This window comes from Eretmochelys imbricata, chromosome 14 (assembly GCF_965152235.1).
Source record: "Eretmochelys imbricata isolate rEreImb1 chromosome 14, rEreImb1.hap1, whole genome shotgun sequence".
NCBI lineage: Eukaryota > Metazoa > Chordata > Testudines > Cheloniidae > Eretmochelys > Eretmochelys imbricata.
This window is the reverse complement of record NC_135585.1, coordinates 46,367,077-46,386,321: the sequence shown is the minus strand read 5'-3', so window position 1 is coordinate 46,386,321 and position 19,245 is coordinate 46,367,077. Positions and strand designations below refer to the sequence as shown.

The 19,245-nt window shown below is 43.5% G+C and overlaps 1 protein-coding gene and 1 pseudogene across 2 annotated transcripts in view; one reads left to right on the top strand and one right to left on the bottom strand.

Annotated features, from left to right (window-relative positions):
- The window catches only part of LOC144275259 (E3 ubiquitin-protein ligase TRIM39-like), a 412,642-nt gene that overhangs the window by 187,147 nt on the left and 206,250 nt on the right, over nucleotides 1–19,245 (top strand). The window lies entirely within an intron of this gene.
- On the bottom strand, nucleotides 236–17,596 carry LOC144275256 (butyrophilin subfamily 1 member A1-like; annotated as a pseudogene). The gene is made up of 9 exons (XR_013348003.1): nucleotides 17,376–17,596; nucleotides 16,138–16,247; nucleotides 10,172–10,519; nucleotides 4,896–5,180; nucleotides 3,117–3,221; nucleotides 2,466–2,486; nucleotides 2,249–2,269; nucleotides 2,096–2,122; nucleotides 236–823 (listed from the first exon to the last, which is right to left on the bottom strand). The product of XR_013348003.1 is annotated as a butyrophilin subfamily 1 member A1-like (transcript).

Sequence of the window (19,245 nt, the reverse complement as noted above, 5' to 3'; positions counted from 1 at the left end):
ACGAATGCTTTTGCGAGCAACTCATGAACCAACAATAGAGAGGCTCCAGCTGATTCACCCAGCCCCTCAGCCTTGCACCGCAGAACTTTACCATCTTGCACAGAAGCCTGGCCAGTGTCAGTTCATTTCACCCAGTCCGCCCCCGCGCCCCCCCCCCCCCCGATGTGGAGAGGACACACACTAGCCTTTGTAAACTGACCTGAGATTTCCCAAGCACTTCAACCAAAACACACTGTTTTAGGTGAAATATAAAAGAGATTTATTAGCTACAGAAAGATTATTTTAAGGGATTATAAGTAGCAAGTGTGACACAGTTTGAGCTGGCTTTCCATCCCCAGCCAGAGCCAAGGGCGGATTCTCTCCCCAGGGACGGAGCCCGGCGGGAAGGTGAAGATCGGGGCCTCATCTCCAGCATTGATAAATGTCACCTGCCCCTGTTCACAGTCCAGACAAACCCGGATCCTGCTGGGGGCCCGGCTCAGGTCTAGGGGGGTCACAGGGGAGGTGAGAGCCTGGTACTGGCCCTGCCTCTGATCCACAGCCCAGATCCCCTCCTCAGGGCTAAGGCTGATCCCTCCCTTCCTCCTCACAGACTCTCTGGCCACCCCCACAGCCCAGAGTAGCCCCACCCCCACCTCCACCTCCCAGTAATGTCTCCCTGAGGTGAACCCCTCACAGCCCAGCACACAGCGCTCAATGTCAAATCTCTCAGGATTCTTGTGGTGGGGCACATCCTGCCATGTGTCTGCCCATCTCACACTTTTCCGATCCTTAGACAGGACAAGTTGTGGATGAGCCGTGTCTGGATCCAGTGTCACATTTGCTAGGGGGAGAGAGAATCAGAGCGTTAGGGGCACAGCTCCGCCCTGGGGGAATGTCTCATCATATCAGTGACAGAATCTGTCCCCGCTGGAGTGTGAACCAGGAAATCTCCTTCCTCCAGGATTTACCCAGCTCTGAATGGGGAGCAGCTCTGAGATCTCAGCATTCACTCCTGAGTTTCACTCCCCAGTCAGAGACAGGTCAGTGACAGAGCATAAAGATTTACTGACCCAGTCCTGAGACAGAATCTTTCCCCTAGTGCACCCATCTATCCCCAGAGTGGGGATCAGAGACCCTGGAATCACAGGGAAGCCCTAGGAGATTTCCCCTCACATCATTCACATGGTCACAACTATCTTTTCTCTGATGTACCCTCCCTCCCTTGTATGTAAAGTCCTGGAGCTTGGACGTCTCTTGTTGACACCAGCCTGACGCCTGCTCCATCCTGCCACAGGTCGGAGATCTGTCGATAGTGACATGATTCCATAGATTCCCTAATAAAAACTCTGTAACTAGTCATCAGGGCCAGACAAAGAGAATTATCATTCTAGATTTTATTTCTAACAGAGAGATTTTTATTTATGAGCAAGGAGCTTCTACAAGAGAAGAGAGTTGGGATGGAGGGGCTGATATAAATGAATGAATGGAGAACGTGGATGAGATGGTTAAAAACAGCAGAAAGTTGGGATCTGATGGAGAGAACAGAAAGGGGAGATCACTATGAATGGAGAAAAGAAGCACAAGATGAACACTGATCACAGGGACTCCTTGGTTTGAACTCGTGTGTCTGGTCAGGGCTCTTGTTCCTCTACCTGACACTAGGGCGGGGATCCTAAGAAACAGTAAGTCCTCAGGTTTCAGAGTAGCAGCCGTGTTAGTCTGTATCCGTAAAAAGAAAAGGAGGACTTGTGGCACCTTAGAGACTAACAAATTTATTAGAGCATAAGCTTTTGTGAGCTAGAGCTCCGATGCATCCGATGAAGTGAGCTGTAGCTCACAAAAGCTTATGCTCTAATAAATTTGTTCATCTCTAAGGTGCCACAAGTGCTCCTTTTCTTTTTAGTAAGTGCTCAGTCACTTGGAGCAGGGACGTTTCCAGAGTTATGGGAGCAATGTGTAAGCAGGACATGTGAGGATGGTCCATTCCTCTCCCTCCTTTGAACCTCAGCACCCTCCCTTCTTCCACCTGGGAAATATTATAGTTTTCTCCTTGTTTATTTGCACAGCGAAAGGGAGCAGGATCCCTCATTGACTAAATATGATTTTTAATTACCTGCATCACCCAGGGATCTCCTCCACTCTGGAAGCAAACACATAGATGGGGATGAGAATTAAGCCAGACAAATGCAGTATCAATAGGATTCGTTATCATAGAAAAGGCTGTATCAGTGACAGACACGAATAATAATTAAAAAAACACCCTTACCTAGCTCTGTTTGAAGTTTACCTAAATAATAAACAAAAAAAAAATGCCACACTCAAGACACATGTACAGTCCTGGCTTCCTACCCGTTACCGACGTAACAAGTTATGAAATTAGTATTGGTTGTGTCGCTTATGATTTTCAAGTTGACATTGTCACAGTCATTGAAAAATCTTTCATAACATAACATTGGTTCTGCCAGGAGAAAAACTGAACTTACTGATAGTGTTGAGATGTTTCCCTAAAAAAAGAAAACATAAGAACAATTATTAAGAGACATTTTCAGTGACTCCAGATTTCAAAGGATCTTTTCATTATGAGTCCTCAAGTAATAATAATGTTGCCCCTCCACCAAGCTGTTGCAGCTCTCCAGGGACTTGCATGTTGGGTTCCCAGTGGAAGAGAAATCGGTGACACAGGGTCTGGCTACCTTCTTAGTGTAATTTGATTATTTACATACATAGACCTGTCCTAGAACACAGATGGTCACAAACAGCACACAGGCAATCAAAAACCCCATAAGGCAGGGATTTTCATAGGAGCCGAGGGGAGTTAAGAGCCAAAGCATATTGAATTCCAATGGGAGTTGGGAACCTAACTACCTCAGGCCCCACGGAAAATCTAGTTAAACTAGTGCAAACCTAGTTTTAGGCTTATCTTAAGATGAATAGGAACAGTTTTAAACTAAACTGAAGTAAGGTCTTCTTAAATTCATATGTGTCCACATAGGAGCTTGCTCTGGCTTAAAAAAAATCCATTTAAATTCACATCTTAAGCTGGTGTAACTTTCTCATGTAGAAAAGTCTAAACTGTCTGTTCTAAGGAGAAATCTCATTCTGATTACACAGCATTTTCCCCTTTGGAGCTTTACCTTTTAATTTGAACAGAAAAAGCGTAAGGCCGACGAACACCAACAAAATCACCAAAGTCACACTCCAACCCACCATCCAGGGAGATGCTCTTGGGAAAAAAGAATCTGAAACACAAAGCCCACCATTAGTTTGAAAACAGTAATAACCAAAAGTACACTTTTATTGTAGGAAAATGCGTCACATCAGGATTTGCGTCAAATACGTGTGGAAAAATTTGCTCCCTGCAATATAAAAACTGGCAGAAACCAATTTTAAAAAGAGGTTCTGGTCACACTCTTTTGGTAGTACTGAATGATGTATTAAATACTAAATACCACCCTACACCTCATCCCCTCCTCTCTCTCTCTCTCTCTCTCTAGGTGGAGCTAGTCACATCACTTGTTGTTAAACACACTTCCCATTATAGGGTCTTCTTTTCCTTTGCTCATTACTTTGCCGAACTTTACCATTTGGGGAGAAAATTTCCATGCTGGGTGTCTGCCTCAGGCTGAACTTTTCTTTTTGAAAAGTTTCAGCCAAAATGGTTCCACTATTTCTGAGAATGGGGTTAGGGAACAACACATTGTTCTGATCCTTAAAAAAAGAAAAATCAGTGTGTGTGCACACATGGGTATGTGTGTGAATAATTATCTATATAATTAGTAGTGGGCTTGTTTAGATTTTAATTCTGCTTCCCTTACACACGTTCTTAATTTTGTTGACTAAGCGGAGCCTCTGACCCCATCACCCAACCCAGGAGCCAATTCAGGGAAAAGTGATTCCTTCTTTTTATGAAATTACTACTACAGTTAAAACATGTAGGAAGAGAAATCATAATTACTCATCAAATTTCCCCACAGAAAACTTACACGTAAGTAAAATTTAAACTTTTGTAACCCCAGGGAATTTCAGAGTAAAAGAAAATCTGAGGCTTTACGAGTGGAAATCAATAATTAAGGGAGAGCAGATAAATATCCAAATACTCTTCACTTCAGCATAGGAATTCCTGGCAGAGGAACTGATCCACTAAATGGGGGCATAGGCACTGATCCAAATCTTATTGATGTCTTTAACGGGCTTTGGATCACGCCCACAGGGTTTTGTTGTTATGGCAACCCCTTTCCCTGTGAAGTTTGCTAAAGGGTGAGAAATCAAACTTCATATTAAAACGTGGACCTTTTAGTGAGTGACACACTCAAATGATTGTTCCCGGGGCTCCAGACTTTCATGGCCCTGCCTTGCTTCTGACCTGCCATGAGCAGAGACTCAACAAATCTCCTCTGTGTTGAAGAGATCACAGCATATCACTTCTCCCTCTGCATATTCACTGGGGCAAGAAGCCTAGTCCTTGATCCATCAATCCACTAGGAAGCACAAAGTCCAACCAATCAGTAGGGCCCCCAATATATCTTACCACTGCCCTGTGGTGACTGGATGAGAATGAAAATCTAATGTGACTTTAAATATCCATTTCATGTAATATGGGACTACAAACACTAATCATCCTGTTCGAATCACAATAACATACATATATAGTGTTACTGCAGGGCACTTCCATTCATTAACATGTTTGGATTTCTTTTACATTTAACCTTAACCCTGAATCTACTGGGTTTAAAATGCTTGTTTTGGGGAGAACTACAATATCCCTGGAATGCATTTTACCCTAAAGTGTGCTCTCCACCTAAACTTTATCTTAACGTAGCTTTTTGTGAGGGAGTATTTTAACTTGTGTATTATTTAACCATCTGATTTCTTCCTGTTGGATATTACAGCGTGGGGTTTTGGTGGTCACTGACCTGATATATAAAATGTTATTGATTCTTTTTCTCGGTTCAGGTGGGTGTTCCTTATGGCACAGGACAAATTCTTGTTTGAATTTTCTGTTATAACGATAGAATTTTTTATTTCAAAGAGACCATGTTGCTCTTCAGATTTGGTTTCAGTTGATGAAGATAAAGGCTGCCCTTTGAGATTTCTCCACAGCGCCTCGGGCTCTGGGTACCATCCGGCCGACTGACACACCACTTGGATCCCTCCATCCTGGTGACCCTCAACAGAGATGCGAGGTGCAGAGCCTGAAGCTAAAATGAATCCATGTTAAATCAGATAAATATACAGCCCAGCATATAAAAGTTTACATTTTCAACAAAACGATTGAATACACTTTCTTTATGGCTGATATTCATGGAAACATGTCTTCAACGGGACTTGAGCACTTGTTAAACCTTTGCTTAACTGTGCTGCAGTACTGGGGTCTCCGAGGTGGAAGCGAAAGCCTTACAGAATGTTGGAGCGTCTTATCAGCAGTGTTGTCGGTGATGTGAAGGGAGCAAGGAATTCAAGAGATTTTCCCCTTGAGTTCTGATTTTATAATGTTGGAGGCATATTTGTTATGCTTATGACCTCTGGGTGGCCAATGTGAGGTAGCTATTTGCTCTGAGACGCCTTAATGGTGCTCCGGGGAGTTGTGGCGCACGTGAAGGAGTTTCTCAAGATGGCAGCTCGGTTAGTTGTCACTGTGAACATGTACCAGAATAGAAGATCCCCTTTTTTAGTTCTAATCTCTTTTGGGTCTCCATGTCCACTGAAGGCAGGAGAAGGAATGGGCTTAATCTGCAGCAAGGGAGATTGAGGTTCGATATTAGGAAAAGCTTTCTAACTGGAAGGATAGTTAAACTCCAGAACAGGCTTCCAAGGTCGACTGTAGAATCTCCGTCATCGGAGGGGTTTTTTAGACCAGGCTGGACAAACCCCTGTCAGGGACAGTCTAGAGTTACTTGGTCCTGTGTCAGCACAAGGGGGCTGGACTTGAGGACTTCTCAAGACCCCTTCCAGCCCTACAAAGGCGATGAGGATAAAATGAAAACAACAAGCACCAAGTTCTACACATTGCGTGAGTAAGTGAAAACCTCTTTTTTTTAATTGTAAAGAAAAAATGGCTGCATGTGGAAAAAATGAAAGAGCATAATGTATTCCAGGAGGACTGGATTCAGTACTCAGAGACAGACTCTCTCAGTACTTCATCACAAATGATACAGATGATGATAACAAGAAACACGCCATTTTATTGAGTGTTTGTGGAGCAAAAACCTATAAAAAAATCCTTTCGAGGCCTTTTAAATTATTATGGTAATTTTTTTCCCAACTTGACATCTATATTGGCTCCATTACACAAACTGTTATAGAATGGAAGAAATTCCAGTGGGGTCAAAAAATAGCTTTTGCAAAGCAAGGAAATTACTAAAGTCATAAGACTGGCCATACTGGATCAGACCAATAGTCCATTTAGCTCAGTAAGCTGTCTTCCAACAGTGGCCAGTGCCAGGTGCTTCAGAGAGAATGCACAGAATAGGTGATCATCAAGTGATAAATCCCCTGTCACCCATTCCCAGATTCTGGCAAACAGAGGCTAGGAACACTTCAGAGCATGGTTTTACATCCCTGCCCATCCAGGCTAATAGCCATTGATGGACCGATCCTCCATGAACTCATCTACTTCTTTTCTGAACCCTGTTATAGTCTTGGCCTTTACAACATCCTCTGGCAAAGAGTTCCACGGGTTGACTGTGTGTTGTGTGAAGAAATATTTCCTTTTGTTTGTTTTAAACTGCTGCCTATTAATTTCATTTGGTGACCCCTAGTTCTTGTGTTATGAGAAGGAGTAAATAACTCTCCCTTATTTACTTTCTCCACACCTGTCATGATTATATAGACCTCTATCATATCTCCCCTTAGTCGTCTCTTTTCCAAGCTGAAAAGTCCCAGTCTTATTTAATCTCTCCTCATACAGAAGCCGTTCCATGCCCCTAATCATTTTGGTTGCCCTTTTCTGAATCTTTTCCAAGTCCAATGTATCTTTTTTGAGATGGGGCAACCACATCTGCATGCAGTATTCAAGATGTGGGCGTACCAAGGATTTATATACAGGCAATATATTTTCTGCCTTATTATCTTTCCCTTTCCTAATGATTCCCAACATTCTCTTAGGTTTTTTGACTGCTGCTGCACATCGAGTGGATATTTTCAGAGAAATATCCACCATGACTCCAAGCTCTCTTTCTTGAGTGGTAACAGGTAATTTAGACCCCATCATTTTATATGTATAGTTAGGATTTAGTTCATTATGATAGTCAGAAAGGACTAGTATTGTCTGGTGACACGTCACCATACGAGGTGGGTGCGGTATTAGCCCACCAAATGCCAGCTGAATCTGAGCGTCCCATCACTTATGCACCAAGGTCACAGGCTTCAGCAGAAAAAAAAATACTATTCCCAACTAAAATGAGAAGGGCTAGCTGCGGTTTGTGGGGTAAAGAAGTTCCACTCTTACCTATATGCCAGGCATTTTTTTATACACCCAGACCATCAATCTCTGAAAGGTCTGTATGGTGAGAGCAAACCTGTACCCCAATGGCATCTGCCAGGATCCAGAGATGGACTCGCTTATCAGCTTATGACTATGAGTTTGAGTATAAACCTGGGAAAGCATTCACTAATGTGGATGCTCTGAGTAGATACTGAATAGCCTGGCCAAAGTACCTCAGCCTACAGAAACCCTCCTGCTTATTGCACTGCTGTTCACTTCTGTAATTGATGCAGCGCAGATAAGAAAGACAGAGAGGCACTGTAGTGGGGTGGCTGCCCCACTCCTATGCTAGATGGGGCTTCAGCAGGCCAGAGAGGCTGCGCAGGTGGGCGGCCAATCAGAGAAGGCCAATCAGAGAACTTTAAAAGTTTTGCTTTCAGAGAGTCATAGATTGTAATGCCAGACAGGACCACTGTGATCATCTGGTCTGACGTTCTACCTAACACAGGCCATAGGGCTTCCATTAATTCATTCTGTTTGCCAGAAGCTGGGAATGGGCGACAGGGGATGGATCACTTGATGATTGCCTGTTCTGTTCATTCTCTCTGGGGGCCCCTGGCACTGGCCACTGTCAGAAGACAGGACACTGGGCTAGATGGACCTTTGGTCTGACCCAGTAGGGCAATTCTTGTGTGTTTAAGTCCATACGCTGGGATTCAGCTAGAGCACATTTGATAACCACAGGTACTGGAGCGGGGGCAGTGTGTCTTGATGCCAATGGAACCGTCACTGAACAAAGATTTTTTTTAAATTATTTTAATGCAATTGAGGTGAGGAAATGTGCTCTCTTCACTACTGTCCCAGCCGAGACCAATTGCAGATCAGCTGATACCTGCAGCAAAAAGAGTGGCATATTTTGGGAGCAAACTCATCTTTAGGCCTGCCAGAAGCCTGTTGTGGATTTTCAGAGTTTGTTCTGATAACGTTTAACAGCATAAGCAGAACTGCATATGTGTAGTGATCATGTTTGTGAGGAGAAAAAAAAGATAAAAGTAACAAAGCAAGAAAAGATTGGTTTGAAGTAACACTAAACCTGTACTGACAGAGGAGGAGAGAACATGGAAATGGGAGACTAATTGTCAAGGCTAATTCCCCACTCTGCCACTTCGAGTGCAGAGGGTGGGGGCCCGCAATGACTCTAAAAATTAATACTTGCCACTCCAGGCTTGTACTATTTCAAAGATTACAACATTTCTCTGACCTTGGATTGGTAGATGCTGCCACCACCCAAGTCCAGAACCCCTTTGAGAGCCCAGGAAGGCGCACTTGGGAATTCCTTCCTGTAGGGTACCCTTAAGCCCTTTCTCACACACACACACCTGCCCCCGGGAAGAGCTGAGAAAGAAAAAAATAAAAGATCAGCTGTTGCCACCAGCTAATTTAAAAAACTGCACAAACCTCTTAAGACACAAAAATCCAATCCTGTTCTTAAAAAAGGTAAATTTTATTTTAAAAAAAGAGAAAACACATCTGGGAACTCAGGCTATTGCTAGATTTTAAAAGAGCAACTACAAGGATTAAGCACCAAGAATAGCTTTCTTGAGGTCCAGCTTAAAGGTTACAAGCAAAACAAAAGCACCTGGGGTTAGCACAGGGGAATCCACAAGCCATAAAGAAATAACAGGGATAAACCTAATCACGTCTTCCTAGACATTTCCTGCTCTACTTACGTATCTGGGGTTTCAAATGAGTAGTTTCTAGGTATGATACTGATTTTCATACCTGGCCCAAGCTTCTTACAGCATAGCTGCTGCCCTGTCCGCCTCTCCCTGGGAGAGCAACGACAGACAGACAAAAGGGGAGTCTCTTCTCCATATTAAAAAGTTCTAGCCTTCCCATTGGCTCTTTTGTCCAGGTGCCCATTCACTTCCTTTTACCTACGCATAGCAATGAGACTTTTTAACCCTTTACAGGTAGAGCAATTAGAGAACAGCTACTAAAAGGGATTTTATAGCTATTGGCTGGCTGGGTGTCCATAAAAGGGAGCTACCGCCCCCCCCACCCCATTTATCACACTGATACATACATATAATATAACCAAGTTATAAATAAGCTTGGTTAATAAAGGGAGGTTGAAGCTGTATTGTCCATTGTTGGAGGTGACTGACGGGATCATCCCAATGAGCTTCCAGCCTGTGAATAATTGATTGCTACTTGCTGAGTGTTTTGCCTTAAAGATTTGTTAGACCCACCTGCTGAGTAAGTGAATCTCAATCCAACAACATGAACTGTTTAATTGAAAATGTTTTAGTATGAACAGATAAATTTAAGGATAATGGCATAGAAAAATCTTGCCTCTCTCTCTGGCCCAATGACTTTTCTACTATTTATAAATATTTAAATAGTCATTGGGCCAGAGAGAGAAAAAGAGACTGTAGTCCAGTGGCTGGGGTACAGCCATGGGAGATGGGAAAACCCCAGTCCAGATCCCCTCTTCCAATGGTTTGTCCAGATTGGATAAATAATCAAAGATTAATTAGAGCAGGAGGACTAGCCCTTGGGTCTCCCACCTACCAGGTGGGTACCCTAACCACTGGACTACAGAGAGTCTCTCTCTCGCGCCTAATGACTACTTAATTTAATGATTACTTTGAGGATCTCAGGGGCACCTAAATTTTCAACTGAAGTGGGGAGTTAGGTGCCCAAGTGCTTTTTTGGGTCTGGGTCTAAGAGCCATCTAAAAAGAGACAGACACATGTTACTAACCTGCTACCTTCAATTCCAATACAGCTTCTTCATGAAAGACACCATCTTGAACAAAACAGCGGTACTGTCCTTCATCAGAAAGTCTGATATTGACAATTCCCAAGGCAACGTTCCCATCCACAATGCCAGCTTTCAAAAGCTCTGTCCTTCCATGATATTCTGGCATCTGCTGCCCATACTCATCCTTCCCATGCTGATACAGGTGCACAAATGAAGTGAACTCAGATCGGAACCATCTCACTTCCATGTTCTCAGCGCTCATCTTGGGGGACAGGTGACAGGGTAAAATAATGTCCTCACCCATGATGGCAGTGACAGGGTGATCAGGTCCAATCACTGTGAACCGGGCTGTAAAATGCACCAGGGCACAGAAAAGATCAAATAAATATATTAAATATTCTGTGCATCTATTGCAGTGCTCTGTCATTGAATAGGATGTGTCCTGAATTTATATATGAATTTTACAACAATGCATTTGGATAACTATAATTTGTATATCCATAATTTATTAGTTTAAATCAGTGGTTCTTAACCTGGGGTGCACACACCCCCTGGGGGTGCAAGATGCCCTTTCTGGGGGTGCGAGACATGCCAGATTTTTTTAGAAGATAAATCATCGAAAACACAAATTAGGCACAGGCACGTAAGTACAACTACTTTGTTTCATCACCTACGTATTTATTAACGATTACTGTAATATACAAACAAAAAATCTATTTTCAAGTTTTTAAGCTAATGGTAGTGAAATTATCTCGCTACAAAATACAGTGTACCGCCACGTTGGGGGGTGTTTCTTGACACATGCACAGATGATGATGTGGCAGCTTTGTTTGAATTCAGTTAGCCGCTGTTAGCGCGCCGGTTACAGTTTACTTTCACAGCAAAACTCCAACATCTCTGGGTCGTACTTGTGGATTTGTGTGTGCCCACTGTACTATTTGTGGTGAGTAATAACATAAAACTACTTTACATATATTTAATATGCATTTAAAAGTGTATAGGCCCCCCATCTCCATTGATATTTTTTTTCATTTCAGTAACCCTTGCCATGTTGAAGAAACGCAAATGGAATGACGACTATGTTCGTTACGGGTTCATTTGTACAACAGAGAAGGATGGAAATCAACGACCGCAATGTGTACTGTGTGGCTCGTTATTTTCAAATGCCAATCTCAAACCATCGAGCTGTCTGAACATTTCAACAAACAGCATGGTGGTGAAGCTGCTGGACATGACACTGACACCCCGAAGTCTACAAAGGCACGATTTGATCATAGTGGAACCTTGAGGACGTTTGGGTTTGTGTCACTTGAGAAGCCCTTGTTACAAGCATCCTATCAAGTGGCATATTTGCGTGCCAAGGAAAAGAAGCCCCCTACAGTAGCTGAGGAATTAGTGAAACGTTGTGCATTGGGAATGACAAAAATAGTATTGGGACGAGATGCACAAAAGAAGCTTCAGCAGGTGCCCTTGTCAAATGACGTGATCCGTTCTAGAATTCATGTGATGAGCCAGGATACCTTGCAGCAAGTTCTAGAAGATATGAAAGCCAGTCCTCTTAAAGTGGGTATTCAGCTTGATGAGTCAACTGACGTTGATGGCTGCAGTCAGCTGTTGGTGTTTGAGCAGTACGTGAAGGAGAAAGATCTTAGACGAATTCTTGTACTGTGAACCATTGCAATTAACTACAAAAGGAGTCGATGTGTTCAGTCTCATCAAAGACTTCTTTTTGAAGCATAAGATAATGTTTGACGTGTGTGCATCAATTTGCACCGATGGTGCCTCTGCCATGCTAGGAAAAAATTCAGGATTTGTTGCCTACGTAAAGAAAGAAGTACCTCGTATCATGATCACACATTGTATGTTGCACTCTCGTGCCCTTGCCGCAAAGACTTTGCCTACAGAATTGAAGGATACTTTGTCTACTGCAGTGAGCGCAGTAAACTTCATCAGAGGACGTGCTCTAAATCATCGCCTCTTCCATGCTTTTTGCAAAGAAATTGGGGCCGAGCACACTGTCCTTTTCCATACCGAAGTGAGGTGGCTTTCCCGTGGCAGAATGCTTACTCGTATTTTTGAAATGTGCGAAGAAATAAGTCTCTTTTAATCAAAGCAGAAATTTAGTTGATGACTTTGAAAATAGAGAGTTTATCCTTTGCCTATTGTACATGGCAGATGTATTCACACACCTAAATGAACTCAACACATCTATGCAAGGAACTGGGATGAACACGGTAATGACCAGAGAGAAGTTATCTGTTTTTATTCAGAAACTTCCAGTTTGGATAAAGCCTGTTGAGAAGAAATTTCACTAACTTTCCTTTTCTTGAAGAAACAGTTGTTTTGGAAAATGAAGGAATGACCATCGCAACTGAAGTGACAAAGCATTTGCAACAGCTGAGTGACTCTTTCTAAGGATATTTTTCCATGGGAGATCTTGATGTGGCAAAGAAATGGATACTGGATCCATTTCTCTTTAACCTGGATTCCATCAACGCTAGTGATTTCACAAAAGATGATCTCATTGAATTACGAGCCAATGGTCGAATCCGAATAGAGTTTGAGACAATGAAGCTTGAGAATTTCTGGTGTGCTAAACTAGCACCATTTCCACAACTGGCGAAGACAGCGCTGGAGATCCTTGTGCCATTTGTGACTACATACGTGTGTGTGTGTGTGTGTGTGTGTGTGTGTGTGTGTGTGTGTGTGTGTGTGTGTGTGTGTGTGTGAGAGAGAGAGAGAGAGAGGATTTTCATCACTCTTACACATCAAAACAAAGGCCAGAAACCACCTAAATGTGAGTGATGACATGCGTGTGGCTACTTCAAAAAACGTTCCTCGTTTCTTGAACATCATTGAACAAAAGCAACAGCAGAAGAGTCACTGAGCCGGTAAACTTTAAAATAAAAAGTGTGTAATTTTTCATGTATTCTTAAGTTTACTGCGAAATTAAAATAAATATAATTATCTCTCTTTCATTCTATAGTTACGACATATCTAGGTTTAAAGAACTGACCTACTTCAACGATTTTTGATAAGGGGTGCGAGAACATATTTTGAGAACCAAAGGGGTGCAGGCATGCAGTAAAAGTTAAGAACCACTGGTTTAAATGGAAGCTGAAATATGTTTTACCATTACCCTTACAAGCGGCTCCTGACAGATTTAACTTGCATAGCATTAGCAAACATTTCAAATCAGTGCTTTCTGTTGGAGATTGTTTTAAAGTTTTTTGACTGTTCTAAAAATATTTAAACTAATTTAAAGAACATTATTAGGGTACCATTCAGGAAATAATTTTTCTTCAGGAAGGGAGCGAAAACACATGTTTAATTTTAAGGAGATGCTTAAATGCTTTACTGAGTTAAGGCCTTAGCTTGCCAAATAAAGCACTGAATATGTTAGGAACCGACAGATTTAATGTTGCTGCTTTATTTCTCTCCACTTGTGTGTACGATGCAATCTTCAGTTACGTGATCTTACTAGCCTTGCCCCAGAACCCCCGCTTCATTCAGAGCCTGTTCAACTGGCATCCATGGAGAGGAAGAGGAGAAGGTTTCCGACAGCCAACCACTTGCTTGACTTAAAGAAAAGGAGTCCTTGTGGCACCTTAGAGACTAACCAATTTATTTGAGCATGAGCTTTCGTGAGCTACAGCTCACTTCATCAGATGCATACCGTGGAAACTGCAGCAGACTTTATATATACACACAGAGAATCTGAAACAATACCTCCTCCCACCCCACTGTCCTGCTGGTAATAGCTTATCTAAAGTGAGCACCAGGTTGCTGCTCACAGGGCATACTTTGCACTTGAGCTCTGTGAACTCAGCTGGGGTGTTTGAGCTAATACTTTCCCTCCTCTCTCTGTTTTTAATTTTAAGTATCCTCACACCTTCTTGTCAACTGTCTAAATGGGCCACGTTGATTATCACTACAAAAGTTGTTTTTTCTCCTGCTGATAATAGGTCCTCTTAATTAATTAGCCTCTTACAGTTTGTATGGCAACTTCCACCTTCTCTGTGTGTGTGTGTCTATATGTAGGTGTGTGTGTGTGTGTGTGTATATATATATACACACACATATATAAAAATCTTCTTACAATATGTTCCATTCTATGCATCCGATGAAGTGAGCTGTAGCCCACAAATTATTTATGGTCTAATAAATTTGTTAGTCTCTAAGGTGCCACAAGTACTCCTGTTCTTTCTTCATCCACCCAAGGAGAAGTATGTGCAGGAGGCCTTGTCCCATCACTTGGAAAGCTGGAAGAGGGAAACAATGTAGCTGACATGAAGATCCCCAGGGGTTATCTCCTGGGTCCACCCTGAAAGACACTTTGAATGGGCAGATCTTTATAACGCTGTCACTCTTAGGATTAAGAGGGTAACTCATTTGTGTATATGTTCACTTCTTTTAACCTGTAAATAATTTCTTTTTCTTAGCTAATCAGCCTTTTGATAGCTTATTACAGGATTGGCTTCAGGCATTGTCTTTGGTGTAAGATCTAGGGTACCAATTCATCTAGGGTAAGTGACTGGTCTCTTGGGACTGGAAGCAAACAGCGCATGATTTATGGTGTAAGTGACCTTTTATCACTAAGTCCAGTTTGTCTGGGTGACAAGATAGGCTGGAGAGTCTGAGGGGACTGCCTGTCACTCCATGGTAAGACTGGTATAGTGACCCAGGAGTTCACATTTGTTACTGGCTTGGTGAGATCTAATTACAGACCACACCGCCAGCTTGGGGCGTCTGCCTTGTTTGACAGTCTGCCCTGAGGAAGGCACTCATGGCCATGAGTCACTCCAGAAGCATGACAGTGGCTGAAGAGTTATTAATCCTGAAGTCAGGGGGAGACATTTTAATGTTACCTCATTTCAACCTCATCAGCTAGTCAAATTTTGGAGCCTCAGGGATGTTCCTGTGGGATGTACACCAGATCTACACTACAGAGTTGGGCCAATTCAGGGCAGCTTACGTTAGCCTAACTATGGAAGTGCTACACTTATATTTTGTGCCTTCTGACATAACTACCCCGCTAGACTGACTTAATAACTCCACCTCCCCAAGCGGCATAGAGTCAAGGTTGACGTAGTTGGGTCAACGCAGTGTCAGTGTGGACACTGCATTGCCTACATTGACTGTTTCCAGCTCTCAGGAGCCTTCTTACAATGCCCTACACTGACAGTCCAGTCGATACAAGCACTCCTGGTGAGGATGCTCACCGCCGATACAAGGAGCAAAGCGTAGACACGCACAAGTATGCCGATGTACGTTAGGTCGATGTAATTTCGTAGTGTAGACATGCCTCAACAAATTGGCATAGCCTGGTATTCTCTTTGATGCAATCTCGTTTATTGAAAAGGAATGTACCAAGTCCTGCTTTTCCAAGTGCAGGAGGAACCAAGAACACATGGAACAGTTTCGTAGCTTACACTCCCAACCTTCCCTAACCAACAGACCCAGAAGTTCTCTCTCTCGAGCTTTTCCTAGGGTCGCACTGTGCTCACAGGCTCCTGCTTGGCTTCCTTGCTTGCTTGTCTCCACCTCTCTCTCCTTGTCTGTTCTCAGTTCTGTGTGTTTGTGCTCTCACACCCACATTTGGTCAAAATACCCAGAGGATTCCTCCCTGCCCATGTCCTTTCACCCTTCACATCATTGGTGCTAGTCTCTGGGCAGACTCTATTAAGCCTTGTTTTAGGTGTGGCCCCTTTTATTGCCTCTTACAACTGTCTTAAGTAAAAGGGTGCATTCACACATCAGTTTGACTAAGATTTTAACTCAACCCATAACAAAGTTTCACCCAGCTCATAACAATTGTTATTTATATTTTCTTGGTGTTGATACACTTGGGGATTTGTGCTAATTTTTGTTCACTTTGGAATAAACTAGTGAAACAGAGAAATTTTATCAATCAAAACAAATAAATCAATACTCTAAGAAGCAGCAGAAGCCATGGACATTCCTACCTGATTCCAGCTTGTGAACATAAAACGTAATGAAGAAAATGATAAAATCGGGTAGAAGGGTTCTGGCTCTGGAGCTGTGGCAGATTGAGAGAACTTTCATCTCACTGTTACTTATCCAGATGACAAGAGAAAAGAGAGAAAACAAACAGTGTATTGAATGTAACATAGTTGCAATGATTTAAGACAAAAATGATAGCATAATCCTAACCAGCAAACCATAACCTTGTTTTAGACACTTTATTTGATCCCTTTATACAAGATTTGGTGCCACTACAGGACCTTGGTTGTAACAATGATCTATACGGTCCCAGTTCATGTCAATAACGTCACAACAGGTTAGACCAGTGGTGGGCAACCTGCGGGCCACACGTGGCCTGTCAGGCTAATCCACTGGTGGGCTGCCAGTTTGTTTACATTTGCACGGCCGCCTGCAGCTCCCAGTGGCCGCAGTTAAAAAATGTTTAAACAAAATGATGTTTTCATTAGAAAATGAATTTAAAAAAAACATTAAAAATGAATTTTCCTATGATTGGAATGTTTCTAATTTTTCAGTGAAATGATGCTAAATGAGAATATATAGTTCAAGTTGATTCAAAAAAGAAATTCTAATCAAATTGATCAAAACAATTTATTGACTCCTCCCCTATTCTTGCTAAAAGAAGAGTAACAATGATTGAAAAAAAAAATCTGTTTCAATAATATTTGATTAAAAATGAAAAAGTCTATAAAATATTAAACAAAACAAAAGTGAATTATTGTTGTAAATGTGTTTTAAAATTATTTTTTTACTACCTTTAGTCCTATAGATTTCCTCAGGAAATCTCCCCTCCACACCGTTCACACAGTAGGAGATGATCTGAAAACCGCTGTGTAAATATGCCTCTTTCTAAATTTTGTCATGAAGCCCTTATTCAGCAGCACACTTGAGCTCATGGTCTGCTTTAGGCACATGCTTAATTCCCCCTCACTTCAGAAGGAGAACAGGATGCAAGTTTCTGTCTTGATTGATTGTGGAAATACTTTCAAGGGAAAAAAGGAAAATGATCAGAAACAACAGGATTCAGCCCCACAGGCAGAGGTAGAAACTGGCACGTTAAGAGGCAGAAGGACAGAACAGCCGGGAGTGTGGCACAGTGAAGCTCGTCCGGTATTCTCAGTACAGGAAGTTACTTGTTACAAATCTCCCTGGGACGTCACTGAGAACAAGGTCGGGCCCAGGGTTCTTGAATGAAACGTACCCGCAAAAGAAACAAATGTCGAACCCAACCTGCCGCGCAAATCCCGAGTTACGCCGCTAGGACAAGAGTCTGAAAGGCATCGGAGTGTCGATCATTGTGAACCTACTTGTACTGTAGTGTTTCCATAACGTGTAAATCAAATTACACAGGGTTATTTAATCTTTGTGTTAGTAACAATCTGGCCAGGCAATGAGCAGTCCACATGAGGGGATACAAGCAATCATTTTGAAGCAAAATTAACCTGCCTGATTGGTCCTTCTGGAGAAATTGTACAATCTCCAGGGTGGGATCAGACTCCGTGGGGTTTGTTGAGATGATTTCCACTGTCGGTGACTCTTTCAGTTGATCCCATTGCAGGGCTGAGTCCCTGGCTACCAAATCGCTGCAGTTTCCCCAGCTTTTCCTCGCCCTTCGGGGAAGAAATCTCTGGGCTCCGAGCAGAGCCCGGGGCTTCCCTCTGGCAGCGCTGCCCGAAATTGAAAGCGAAAGTCAAGTCACCCAGGCGGTCACGTGACGAGATTAAATTTTCTCTTAAAGAAACAGCCACCGCCCTGCTGAGCTGGAAGGGCCCTGCCAAGCCAGCAGCCTCCAGCATTCAGGGGGGCCAAGATACGCAGACCCAGGGCAGTTCCCTGCAATCCTCTGACGAAGGTTTCTAGGGCGGGCTGCTTTATTTCTTCCACCCTGGCAGGACCCTTTCCTGCACCCCTCAGGGTAACTAAGTTCAGCAGCCCCCTTGCAGCGCACAAGCCAGCCGCGTCCAGAGCCGGGCGGGTTCCAGGTGCCAGAAGCAGCTGTCTCTGCCTTTGTTTGTTAGTTTGTTTTGGCCATTCGATTTACTCTAGTTCACAGAAAAGCAGGAAGAACACTCTCTTCAATCTCATTCCCGGATTCAGATCACTTGGGACACCAGATTGCTGGAGTCTGCAGGGACAGACCCTTCCACCTCAGCAGGACTGGAGCTGTTTCTGTTAGAGAAGACTCGAAGGGCACGGCTACACTGGCAGATGTAGAGCGCTGGGAGTTAAACCAGCCTTCGGAGAGCGCGGCAGGGAAAGCGCTGCAGTGTGTTCACACGGTCAGCTCCAAGCGCACTGGGCGTAGCCATATTTGCGGCACTTGCAGTGGCATTGGGAGCAGTGCATTATGGGCAGCTATCCCACAGAGCACCTCTTCCCATTCTGGGGCTTGTGGGAAGAGGGCATGCGATGCGGGGCATTCTGGGTCCTGTCCCAACGCTCCATGATGCATTGGTTCACATCCCAGCAATCCCTGTGCTTCCGTCCACATTTAGCGCCATCTTTCAACATTTCTTGTACTGCACGCTCTGTCTTCCCTTTCAGTCCGTGGGAATGGAGCCTGAGCTGCTGAGGAATAACAATTTTAATGCTGCCCCTGCGACCTGCTGTTTCTACAACGAGCTGGCCCCAATACTGGGGGGAAGTCGAAATGCCCATTGTGATCCTTGGAGACCCCGCTTACCCTTTAATGCCGTGGCTCGTGAAATCCTACACAGGGAGCCTTGAAAGCAGCAAGGAGCAGTTCACCAACAGGCTGAGTTGGTGCAGAATGACTCTGGAGTGTGCTTCTGGCAGTTTAAAGGGCCGCTAGTGCTGCCTGTATGGAAAGCTGGACCTGGTCGATGACAGCATCCCCGTGGTTATGTACGCATGCTGTACCCTCCATAATATTTGTGAAGGGAAGGGTGAAAGATTCACTCAGGCATGGAACTCAGAGGTTCAACACCTGGATGCTGAATTTGAACAGCCGGAGAGCAGGGCTATTAGAGGGGCCCAGCGCAGGGCTGCAAGGATTAGGGATGCCTTGAGGAAGCAATGTGAGGCTGAAAGCCACCAGTAATGTTTGGTGC